Genomic DNA, 12846 nt, shown 5'->3' on the forward strand with positions numbered 1-12846 from the left:
TCTCAACATTCAGCAGGATTTTGAAGCCATCTGATAAGGTCCTTAGACAGGGCAAGACTAGCCCCCATTGAATAACGGGAGGCAGAGGGACCCCAAAAATGAAGCCCTGTTGCCAGAACCCCTTGTGCCCCCATGGTACCCAGAATTCCATCACATGGCCTCTACCAATATGCCGTGGCAACGGGAGCTCACGCCCTTGAGGGGGATACTCTGCGCCCGGTGCCCCTGCCTGAGCGTCGGCAGCCTCAGTCCCAGCCCACGATCCCTCAGCCTCAGTTTGGTCCTCCATATAGTGGGCGTTACTAGTCACACTCACCAAGACAGTTGCTGGGAGATGGAGAGCCACGTGGAGATGGCACTGCAGGGGTGCAAAGGGACCAGGGAGGTCATGGAGAAGAAGGGTCTGCCCAGGCCAAAGCCAGTGAGACCGGACAGAGAACCTGGGAACTGAGCCTGGGGTGGGGACATGGGCTCCCTGGTCACACAGATCCTGTGTCACCTCCCCCAGGCTGCTGTAACAGGTCGGCAGACTCCATGGCGTCTACAGGGTCGTGCCTTCTCTCACACTCCCTGAGGCTGGAGGTCTGGATGGAGCCCCGGGCAGGCCCGCTTCCTCTCCAGGTAGGACCTGCCCAGGCCTCCCCGAGGCTCCGATGGCCGCTGTGGTGGCGGGTGTTCCTTGGCTCGAGCACTCTTGGGCTGGTGTCCACCCTAACGGTGTCATTTTGACTAGTTACATCCATAACGACTCCCCGGGCTTCCAAATAAGGTCACCTTCTGAGCTTCTGGCGTCAGGACTTGTACATAAGAACTGGGGGATGCAGTTCAACCCCCTCAGGCCCCACAGCCTGCCTTCCGCACGATGGCTCGAGGACAGCCGAGTCCCTGCTCACCCAGGCCTGGCTTCCTCGGCGGGAAGTAGCGACCCGGGGGGTGCTCCGAGGGTCTTCCCACTCTGTCAACTCTGACTCAGGTCCATGGGGCCTCCTGGCCCATGGGGTCTATCACCCAGTGGGCTATGATGACCTCTCCCCTGGCTACTCCATGGGGTTCCAAGTCCATCCCCCCAGCACAGCCTGGGATTCGGGGTGGGGTCCATGGCAAGGCCAGCCTGGGGCCTTCTCTCAAGGCAGAGCCTGGGATGGAGCGGGAGGTGGGGCTGGGAGCCAAGGTGAAGCCAGCTGGGGTGCAACCAGCCACACCTGCTGGGCACAGCCTGACCCAGTCTTGGCTCTCTCACTAGAGCATCTATGAGCCACCAAGGACCAGAGACCCTAGATGTGGAACAAGGGGCAGCTTGGCACACGTGTGTGAGTGCGTGTGAGTGCGTGTGCATGTTCAAGGACCCCCAGGGTTGTATTAGGTACACCTCAGGGGTCACCCAGGCCCAGCAGAGATCTTGTCGAGTGCTCTTCAAGGGGCATTTGCACAGCCTATGCTGGCTGAAGTCTGAGGACGGGGAGCTCACTACCTCTGTGGGAACCTGACCCCTGATATTGAAGAGAACTGGAATGCTCTTCTTACTGGCACTAGCTCAGCCCTCTGAGCTCCCCGAGCAGGACTGCTTCCCTCTCTCCCGCACGGAGTCCGGGTTCCCATACCTTGCCCAAATATACCAAGTTTCTCATAAAACCTAAAACCAAATCCTCTTGCCATGCTAGACCCTAACTTTGAATATGCTTCCATTTGACTTTCTATTACAAGGGGTTCTGAGCAGCCAAGCTCTGAGCAGGCTGTCTATCACCTTCCATGTTTGGAGTGTTAGACCATTGTTAAAGTGCCCAGAACCACAGTGGCACTTTGGGTGGCTGTTTGGGAGCTTGGAGGTGCTTATCCAAGATGCTTCTTTCTGTGCTCTTCCTATACAGGCAAGTGTTTAGCTTAAATTTATCCCTTTAAATCTCCATTGTGACGCTGGTCCATCATTCAGCCTGGTGTAGTCCTTTGGGATTCCAGGTCAGGCATGATCTCTCTCTCTTCAGCCTTAATGAGGGTCTTCTAAGCCTACAGTGGGCATATATATAGATGACTTTTCATTTATGGGTGGGGGAGGTGTAGAGAAGTTCTACACCTTCACTGCCCCAGGCTGCCCAGGAGGGTTGTTCGGTAGCCGCCATGACTGTTGCTTTAGAGGCAGCCTGGGGAGCCCCCTGGCAGGCCCTGTGGGGACACCCAGGGAGATCTGTGAGGTCTAGAACCCCCCAAAGTAACCAAATGGTCCTGTAGTAAAACTCTGTGCTCTGGGGACCCCAAATGGCACATCACGGCCCATGGGAGTGGGCACTGCCGCTTGAGACCTGCGGAGTTGGGAGCCAGGTCTGGTCCCAGCCAGGGGCTCCCTGAAGCCCAGATGGGGTGCTAACCCCCCATGGGGGCCACACAGGGCGCTGTGGAGGGCCTGGGGGGCAGTCGAGACCTTGACATGTGATTGTAGGTGAGCTGGACCTGCTTACCAAGCCCGGGGTTGTTAGGTGGGGCAGCTGTGTCCACGGACTCCCTGCCCTGCTTCCAGAGCCACCCTCCTTGCTGGACTCCGGAGAGCAGGATGCTCAGCCTTCCCGTCTGTAAAGTGGCAGCCGTGTCCACTCGGCGTCCACATGCTAGGATTTACCCCAGAATTTGGGTTTGGAAACCGGTCCTCTGGTGTCCTGGTTAGCATTTTCCACGTCCTCCCACATCCAGGACAGGGTCGGAAAGTCCCCGCGTCTGGGAAGAGCCCTGGAGCAGGTCAGCCAGGGAGGCTGGCACAGGACCAAAGCTACCACTGACCCCTCCTGGGGTGGCGTGCGGGTGGGGGTCAGCGTCTGTGTCGGGCCTTCCCTGACCGCAGGTGCTTACACAGTCTGCTCCAGGCCCCGAGAACCGAGCCCAGAGAACACACGTCTCTCCCAGGGCTTTTGGCCACAGGAGCCTTTGTGCCTGTGCACAAGACTCTGCCGGGGCTGGGAGGCGGGCAGGGGCCACGGGAGACGTGACTCCTCCCCACCTCAGCTGGGCCGGCGGGCTGCTCCTGCATCGTGAGGACTTAGGCTTAGCCCAGAACAGCGATCCAGATGTGCTGGGAAAATACATCTTACCCAAGCCTAAGGGAACCAGGCGTCAGCTGCAGGACTTCTCAGGGCCTTTAGCATGCAGAATCATGCCTTGAATCTCTAGATGGACTTGGAGTGACCATGGCACCCTGTGAGGCCCCAGCCTCCATGAAGAGCACCGAGAAACTAGTGTTCTCCAGAACAGCTCAGAGGGAATGTCAGGAGAGACCGCCTGCAGCCTGCATCTCGGGGCGTCTGGGCTGAAGGGTGTGTTCCTGGGAGCCACGGAGCTGCAGGTGGCTGCCGGCTCATGGTCAGCCGATGCCTCACCGTGCCTCAGCCAGAGGCTGGCAGCAAGCTGGAGGAAGAGGAGGCTGAGGTGAGAGGCCGGCCTTCCCCAGTGGGGGTGTATGTCTCTTATTTGTTTCTTTTTATTGATTAATTGACTTTTCAAACAGTCTCTAACAGGAAACTTTAAACATCCACAGGATGGAGGCCAGATAATGCTGCATCCCTATCACGCTCCCTTATCAACTCAAGGCCAACTGTGCATCCTACCTCCCACCCTGGCTTCCCTCCAGGGGTTATTTTGGAAGCAAGTCCCCATTTTGGGGGGTCCTCAGACGGTGACCCAGGTTTTGAAGAGAATGTGCTCAAGGGAGGGAGGCAGGAGGATGAGGGGGAAGCATCCAGAAGCCCAGGAAGGACAGCCCCAGGGAAAACCAGCTGTGGGCCGGGGAGCCACCCAGGGGAGCATCTCCTCTCGGGCCTTGGTTTCCCTGTCTGGGTCACAACCGGAGGGAGCTGGACTGTGGGGGCTCCTGTTGGGACCTCTCCGGTCCTGTGATTGGCAGGAGAGCTGGGCTCTCCCTCCACCTCTCCACCCTCCCTGCCGACTCCTCTCATTCATTCATTCCTTGGTTCATTTCTTCAACTGGAGAAGGGTCCTCAGACGGGAGGCAGCCTAGGAGGGCTCTGGGGGACAGAGCACAAGCTCTCTGCTGGGGGGACCCACAGGCTGACTTCTGGGGGCAGGAGACTGGGCTGTGCTTTGGTGTTTGGCCTTCAGAATAATCGCATATTTATAAATGCATTTTTGGGTGGAATTAAGGATTGAACCCTGGGGTGCATAATTACAGAGCTGTATTGCCAGCCTCCCCCACTTTTTTTTTTTTTTTGGTACCGGTGATTGAACTCAGGAGCACTCAACCACGAAGCAACATCCCCAGCCCTTTTTTATATTTTATTTAGAGACAGGGTCTTGCTGAGTTGCTTAGCACCTCGCCATGGCTGAGACTGGTTTTGAACTCTGGATCCTCCTGCCTCAGCCTCATGAGCCACTAAGATTAGAGGTGTGCGCCACTGCACCCGGCACCAGCCCCTTTAAAAAAAAAGAAAAAAAAATTAAGACCAGGTCTCTGAGCTGCTTAGGGCTTCACTAAGTAGGTGAGGCTGGCCTTGAAATTGCATCCTCCTGCCTCATCCTCCTGAGCCACTGGGATCGTAGTGTGCTCCACTGCTGGCCCAGTTTCTGGATGCACTTTCACACAATTACCTTGTGCTTTGGTAAGACTGTCTTGGAGCCAAGTCCTGCTGTGCATTGGTCTCAGGGTCTGGGCCACAGACTGTCCTGGGAACTGGAAGCCCTGGGTTCCAGCCTTCCCCTGGTGCCAACTATGCTGGGGCCCTCACCCTCAGGGCCCCAGCCCTGGATTCAAATCCTAGTGGTTTCTGACGCCACTATGACTCAGAATCACCATTGCCTCCATGTGTCTCAGTTTCTCCTTCTGCATGTGATGGGCAGAGCACGGGCACCTGACTGTCCAGGAGGTGGAGGAGACGGGGAGGGCCATCATGGGGGCGGCAGAAATCTAGCAAGGCCTCTGGAGAGCCAGGAAGAACCGTGCCCTGGTTCCTGCGGGCACGCAGGGTGAGGCAGCATTGGGGAAAAGGACCTTCTCCCGGTTCTCGTGGGCCCCAGGGCCTGGGCCTGGGCCAGGCTGCTCCTGTGTGCTGTGGTGCCAGTGTGAGGCCTGTGGGGTGCAGGACAAAGCCCTGGGCACAGCACTGGGCTTCCGTCAACCCCTGCCTCTGCCTTCCATTCTTATTTTTTTTTTCCCAAGTTTAAAATTAAAGAATAGATGTTAGCCGGGCTCAGTGGTGCACACCTGTAATCCCAGCTGCTTGGGAGGCTGAGGCAGGAGCATGGCAAGTTCAAAGCCAGCCTCAGCAACAGTGAGGTGCTAAGCAAATCAGTGAGACCCTATCTCAAGATAAAATACAAAATAGGGATGTGGCTCAGTGATCAAGTGCCCCTGAGTTCATCCCTGGTTGTCCACCCCCCAAAAAAGAATAGATGTTTTAAAAGGAGACCAGCGAGATGGTACTCAAGCGGGTCTTCGGGGTGGCCCAGGCTGGTTTCTTTTGGTGATTTGCCAGCTCTGCAGGACAGTGTGGCACTGGGCACTCTGGGCAAGCAGTGGAGCACATCTACAATCCCAGTGGCTCAGGAAGATGAGGCAGGAGGATTGCAATTGACCTGCCCTTATCAGCACAGATGAATCTCAAACACCAGCAGATTGAGGGGACAGAAGCAAGTCACAAAAAGAAAAGTTCAGGGGCTGGGGATGTGGCTCAAGCGGTAGCTTGGCATGCGTGCGGCCCGGGTTCGATCCTCAGCACCACATACCAACAAAGATGTTGTGTCCGCCGAGAACTAAAAAATAAATATTAAAAAAATTCTCTCTCTCTCTCTCTCTCTCTCTCCTCTCTCACTCTCTTTAAAAAAATAAAATAAAATAAAAAATAAATATTAAAAATTCTCTCTCTCTCTCCTCTCTCACTCTCTCTCTAAAAAAAAAAAAAAAAAAAAAAAAAAAAGTTCAGCATGAGAGCTCTTTTTTTCCCTCCAGTGCTGAGGATTGAACCCGGGTACTAGATACATGCTGGCCAAGCACTCTACCATTGAGCTACTCCCTTTTAAATTTTTTATTTTGAGACAGACGGGTGTTACTAAGTTGCTGAGGCTGACCTTGAACTTGATCTTCCTGCCTCAGCCTCCCCAGTCACTGGGATCAGGTGCACCACCACACTGGCTAGGCATATTTCTAACAGCCTCATTTAATGACCCCAGATGAGTAAGTCAAGACACAGAGAGTTAAGTGACCTGTCCACAGCCACAGAATTAGTGACTTGCAGAGCCAGGACCAAAACCCAGTATTCTGAAATACAAAAACCCAGTGCACGCGGCAGAGATCAACTCCTCATGTTTTAGAAATGATTTCGGACATCTGAAGGGAACGTGGTTGAATTTTACCATCAACGAAATCCAGAAAAGAGTCTTGGGAGTTCCTTCCTCTGTTCCTGGTAATTTTCCATGGCTGTGAAATGTTTACGAAAGCCTTGGGCTGTGGTCCAGGGCTTCTGGCCTCTGCTGGCCCCAGGCCTTGCCCAGCCTTGATACACATGGTGCAGGGAGTCCAGCTGCCAGGGTGGCCGGGCAGGACAGTTTACTCTCCAGCACACAGTCCTGGCACATGCTCCCGTTGGGGCCAGGAGTGGCCAGAGGAGGCCTGGCTAGGGAGAAAGGACCAACCAACGCCTGGCTGTTGCCCTGAGGATGGGGCAGCAGCTGCCCAGTGGGTGGACAGACTGTCCCGAGGCCCTCCCTGTCTTTCTGGGAAAGATGCTGACCACCAAGTAATTAGCAGGCATCTGGTCTGCAGAAGCCGTGCACATGTGCCTGTGCCAATGAGTCTGGCTAGAGAGGTGCTGGTGATCGCCTGGCTTCTGTGTCCTGGGTGCCTGCTGGGCTTCTGGAAATATGGGCAATGGTGCTGGACCCTCATGACTTCATGTGGCTCTCGTGACCAGGGGTTGGGACCCAGACTGACCAGCAGTGACTCCATCCCATTCAGGAGATGGGGAAACTGAGGCTGAAGGGGGAAGAGTCCTGCATGGGGTCAGTTGGGAAATCTGACGTAGGGCTGGTGTCCTTCTTATGCCAGTCCAGGCCAGGATGGATGGAGAGCAGGCTTTTTACGGGCCCAAATGACTTTTTGTTTTTTTTTGGTACTGGGGATTGAACCCAGGGATGCTCAGCCGCTGAGCCACCTCCCCAGCCCTTTTTATATTTTATTTAGAGCCAGGGTCTCACTAAGTTGCTTAGGGCCTTGCTAAGTTGCTGAACCTGGCCTCGAACTTGTAATCCTTCCACCTCAGCCTCCAGAGTCTCTGAAATTACAGGTGTGCAGCCCAAATGATTTTGTAAATATTATTTTAAGCTAGTTACAAGTAGCACATGGCTATCTGTAGCAACTCAGGAGGCTGAGGCAGGAGGATCACAAGTGTGAAACTAGCCTGGGCAACTGAACAAGACCCTGTCTCAAAATAAGATAAAAGGCCTGGGGGTGTGGCTCAGTGGTAGAGCACTTGCCTAGCATGCTCAAGAGCTGGAGGATGAACCCTGTATAGCAAAGAGCAACCACAGCCCCCAAAAAACCTTTAAAAATTATTATAGAAGTTGTCTAAGAATGTGCAATATTCAGGTTGTTTGTGTAGTATTTTTTATTAATAGACTTTATTTTATAAAAATTTTAGGGTCTAGGTTGTGGCTCAGTGGTGGAGAACTTGCCTAGCACTCGTGAGATACAGCGTTTGATCCTTAGCACCATATAAAATAAATAAATAAAATAAAGGTATTGTGTCCATCTATAATTTTTTTTAATTTTAGAAATTTTAATATTTTTAAATTTTAATTATTTAAACATGGGGGACAATACAGAGGAAATATACTTCTTTTTTTTTCTACTGGGATTGAACCCAGGGCCTTGTACACGCTAGGCAAGTGCTCAGCCACTGAGTTTGCCCCCCAACTTGGGAATATACATTTTTGACTAATGTAAATCCACTTTCAAATCACACAGTGCCACTTCAGGTGTCCTGCAACTAACTTATCAGATTGTTTCCACCCCACCCCACCCCCACCTGACTGCTTGTTCCTCCATGGTGTCCATCTGACCCACAGCAGTGCTGCTCCACTTGAAGAACTTCTTTTAACCGTTTTTTTTTTTTAAGAGAGAGTGAGAGAGGAGAGAGAGAGAATTTTTAACATTTATTTTTTAGTTTTTGGCGGACACAACATCTTTGTTGGTATGTGGTGCTGAGGATCGAACCTGGGCCGCACGCATGCGAGGCAAGCGCGCTACCGCTTGAGCCACATCCCCAGCCCCTCTTTTTTACTCTTTTTTTTTCTTTTTTTTATTGGTTGTTCACAACATTACAAAGCTCTTGACATATCATATTTCATACATTAGATTGAAGTGGGTTATGAACCCCCAATTTTACCCCAAATGCAGATTGCAGAATCACGTCGGTTACACATCCACAATTTTACATAATGCCCTATTAGTAATTGTTGTATTCTGCTACCTTTCCTATCCCCTACTATCCCCCCTCCCCTCCCCTCCCATCTTCTCTCTCTACCCCATCTACTGTAATTCATTTCTCTCCTTGTTTATTTTCCCATTCCCCTCACAACCTCTTATATGTAATTTTGTATAGCAATGAGGGTCTCCCTTCATTTCCATGCAATTTCCATTTTTCTTTCCCTTTCCCTCCCATCTCATGTCTCTGTTTAATGTTAATCTTTTCTTCCTGCTCTTCCTCCCTGCTCTGTTCATAGTTGCTCTCATTATATCAAAGAAGGCATTTGGTATTTGTTTTTTAGGGATTGGCTAGCTTCACTAAGCATAATCTGCTCTAGTGCCATCCATTTCCCTGCAAATTCTATGATTTGTCATTTTTTATTGCTGCATAGTACTCCATTGTGTATAGATGCCACATTTTTTTTTATCCATTCATCTATTGAAGGGCATCTGGGTTGGTTCCACAGTCTAGCTATTGTGAATTGTGCTGCTATGAACATCGATGTGGCAGTATCCCTGTAGCATGCTCTTTTAAGGTCTTCAGGGAATAGTCCGAGAAGGGCAATAGCAGGGTCAAATGGTGGTTCCATTCCCATCTTTCCCAGGAATCTCCAAACTGCTTTCCAAATTGGCCGCACCAATTTGCAGTCCCACCAGCAATGTACAAGTGTACCCTTTTCTCCACATCCTCGCCACCACTTGTTGTTGTTTGACTTCATAGTGGCTGCCAATCTTACTGGAGTGAGATGGTATCTTAGGGTGGTTTTGATTTGCATTTCTCTGACTGCTAGAGATGGTGAGCATTTTTTCATGTACTTGTTGATTGATTGTATATCCTCCTCTGAGAAGTGTCTGTTCAGGTCCTTGGCCCATTTGTTGATTGGGTTATTTGTTATCTTATTGTCTAATTTTTTGAGTTCTTTGTATACTCTGGATATTAGGGCTCTATCTGAAGTGTGAGGAGTAAAAATTTGTTCCCAGGAAGTAGGCTCCCTATTTACCTCTCTTATTGTTTCTCTTGCTGAGAAAAAACTTTTTAGTTTAAGTAAGTCCCATTTGTTGATTCTTGTTATTAACTCTTGTGCTATGGGTGTCCTATTAAGGAATTTGGAGCCCGACCCCACAATATGTAGATCGGAGCCAACTTTTTCTTCTATCAGACGCAGAGTCTCTGATTTGATATCAAGCTCCTTGATCCATTTTGAGTTAACTTTTGTGCATGGCGAGAGAAAGGGATTCAGTTTCATTTTGTTGCATATGGATTTCCAGTTTTCCCAACACCATTTGTTGAAGATGCTATCCTTCCTCCATTGCATGCTTCTAGCCCCTTTATCAAATATAAGATAGTTGTAACTTTGTGGATTAGTCTCTGTGTCCTCTATTCTATACCATTGGTCCACCCGCCTGTTTTGGTACCAGTACCATGCTGTTTTTGTCACTATTGCTCTGTAATATAGTTTGAAATCTGGTATCGCTATACCGCCTGATTCACACTTCCTGTTTAGAATTGCTTTTGCTATTCTGGGTCTTTTATTTTTCCATATGAATTTCATGATTGCTTTATCTATTTCTACAAGAAATGCCGTTGGGATTTTGATTGGCATTGCATTAAACCTATAGAGAACTTTTGGTAATATCGCCATTTTGATGATGTTAGTTCTGCCTATCCATGAACAGGGTATATTTTTCCATCTTCTAAGATCTTCTTCTACTTCTCTCTTTAGGGTTCTGTAGTTTTCATTGTATAAATCTTTCACCTCTTTTGTTAGGTTGATTCCCAAGTATTTTATTATTTTTTTGAGGATATTGTGAATGGAGTGGTTTTCCTCATTTCCGTTTCAGAAGTTTTGTCGCTGATATACAGAAATGCCTTTGATTTATGCGTGTTGATTTTATATCCTGCCACTTTGCTGAATTCATTTATTAGTTCTAGTAGTTTCTTTGTAGACCCTTTTGGGTCTTCTAGGAATAGAATCATGTCATCTGCAAATAGTGATAATTTAAGTTCTTCTTTTCCTATTTTTATGCCTTTAATTTCTTTCGTCTGTCTAATTGCTCTGGCCAGTGTTTCGAGAACTATATTGAATAGAAGTGGAGATAGAGGGCATCCCTGTCTTGTTCCATCTTTTTTACTCTTGAAGGATAATTTTGCTAGATACAGACTTCTGGGTTCATGCAGGTTTTACTTTCTCTTCTTTCCTTTCATTTTTTTTCTTCTTTTCTGCAACATAGGAGATTGAGCCCAGGGGTGCTTTACCAAGGAGCTACATCCCCAGCTCTTTTTATTTTTTATTTTATTTTTTTTAAAGAGAGAGAGAGAGAATTTTAATATTTATTTTTTAGTTTTTGGTGGACACAACATCTTTGTTTGTATGTGATGCTGAGGATCGAACCCGGGCTGCATGCATGCCAGGCGAGCGCACTACCGCTTGAGCCACATATCCAGCCCTTTATTTTTTATTTTGAGTCAAGGTCTTTCTGAGTTGCCCAGGCTGGCCTCCAACTTGTGACCCTCCTGCCTCCCAAGTCACATGCACCACTGTGCCTGCTGATGGGGTTTTTCTTTTGCTCTGTAATCCCAGGGACTCAAGAGGCTGAGGCAGGAGAATCACAAGTTGGAGGCCAGTCTGAAATTTAGGAGACCCTGTCTCACAATAAAAAATAAAAAGGGTTGGGATGTAATGACAGAGCACCCCTGGCTTTAATCCCCAGTCCTGAAAAAAACTACAAAAGTGTGCCCCCAAGACTATGGTCCCCAGTTGTTGGCTCTCACACTCAGCCTCCAGCAATTTGTCTGCTTAAGCCATCCTGCCAGCCCGTGGCTCCAGCGACCTCTACTGAAAATCAGCTGGTCTCAGCTGCAAGGCTGGACTTGCTTGTCTCTCCAGAGTGTCAGGGACAGTTGGCCTGGGACCTTAGTTCTCTCCTGGGTCTAAGGCAAGTCACTGATTTTAAGGGCAGTGCTGGCAAGTTCCTGCTGTCTGGTCCCTTGTGTGTATATGAACCTCAACACAAGGTCACTGTGTCCCACGCTGCCCAGACCTATAGAAAGTGGGGAGCCCCTGGGGATGGGGATACCATGATGGAAACATCAGGTGGGTGGGTTCTGAGCTCCAAGCCTCCCTGCCCTGACTCGACGTGGCAGGCCTCCTCCAGGGTCAGGCAGCCAGTGCACCTGGCATAGATCTGGAAACTGCCTGGTGGGGACCGTGGGTATCGAGTCTAGTGCCCCACAGTCGCTTATGAACACCTGTCCAATGAATGAGTCGACAAACCTCCAGAAGATTCCCGTAGGCTGGGAACGAGAGCTCAGCAGAACACCAGAGAGCAGTCCTCTAACTGCGCCTTCCCCCAATCTCATGGTTATAGCCCAGGCTGTGTCACTTCCACCTCAACACACGCATCCAGAGCCCTGAGTTGATGTCCCATTACCTTGTTCCGACAGCCAGCTGGGAAGGGGAAACAGTCCTGTGTCCTTCCTGGGTCTTGTGCCCTTGGACCCCACTGGCTCTGCCTTGCCCTGCTCTCCGTGCCCCCACTCAAGGCTGCATTTCCCAGGTTCCCACTCAGCTGTCCCCTGCTTAGTCCAGCAGATGAGAAATACTGGCAGGAGCTGAGGGCTGGAGGAAGCTTTCCCCTGTCTGTCTGTCTGTCTGTCTGTCTCTGATGATCTCCAACAGTGACCTTCTCCAGCTTCCACCAAACAGGCCCGAGGCTTTGGCCAGGTGACCATAGTGCCTTGACTCCAGTGCCAGAACACCGGTGGACTCTTCCGCTGCTGCTGATTCCAGGCTGCCACATTGTTGCCTGTATGGCTTTGGGGCCTCTTTGACATGGATTATCTGTTAAATTTGCTGTTCTAAATACTTGGAGGTGTTTGGTCTTGTGTAGAGACCCTTGACTCACCCCTGACCCTGTTCAGGCCTGAGCCACAGGCCTGAGAGCCCACAGGCCTGCAAAATCTAATCTACCCCCAGCCCCACCAGCAGCACTGGCCCTTCAAACCTGCAGAGGGTGGCTGTGTGACTTGGGGCCATGAAGACTAAGCAGGAGTTTGCCAGATGGAGCCGTTGGGGACGGCATTCCAGGGAGGGCAGGTGCTGAGGTTCACTTGGGGATGCGCTAGGTGTCTTTGGCATTGTGAGATTCTGAGTTGGATGAGGCAGAGTATGTGTGTATTAGGGGCTTCTAGGTACCCATCCCAGGAGGTACACCCCTCAGGGCACCCCATCTGGAGCTGAAGAAGGAGGCTCAGTAGGCCCTGGGCTCTGTGGAAACTTCTGGCCCAGGAGGGGAGAACGGGAAGAATCTTGGGGCAGGGCCAAGGGTGGGACCTGGGGGCTGTCACAACCTCCCGGCCCCCATCCTCAGGTTTCACGTTTTGTGAC

Source organism: Spermophilus citellus, assembly GCF_964194105.1.
Source record: "Spermophilus citellus genome assembly, chromosome: 4".
NCBI lineage: Eukaryota > Metazoa > Chordata > Mammalia > Rodentia > Sciuridae > Spermophilus > Spermophilus citellus.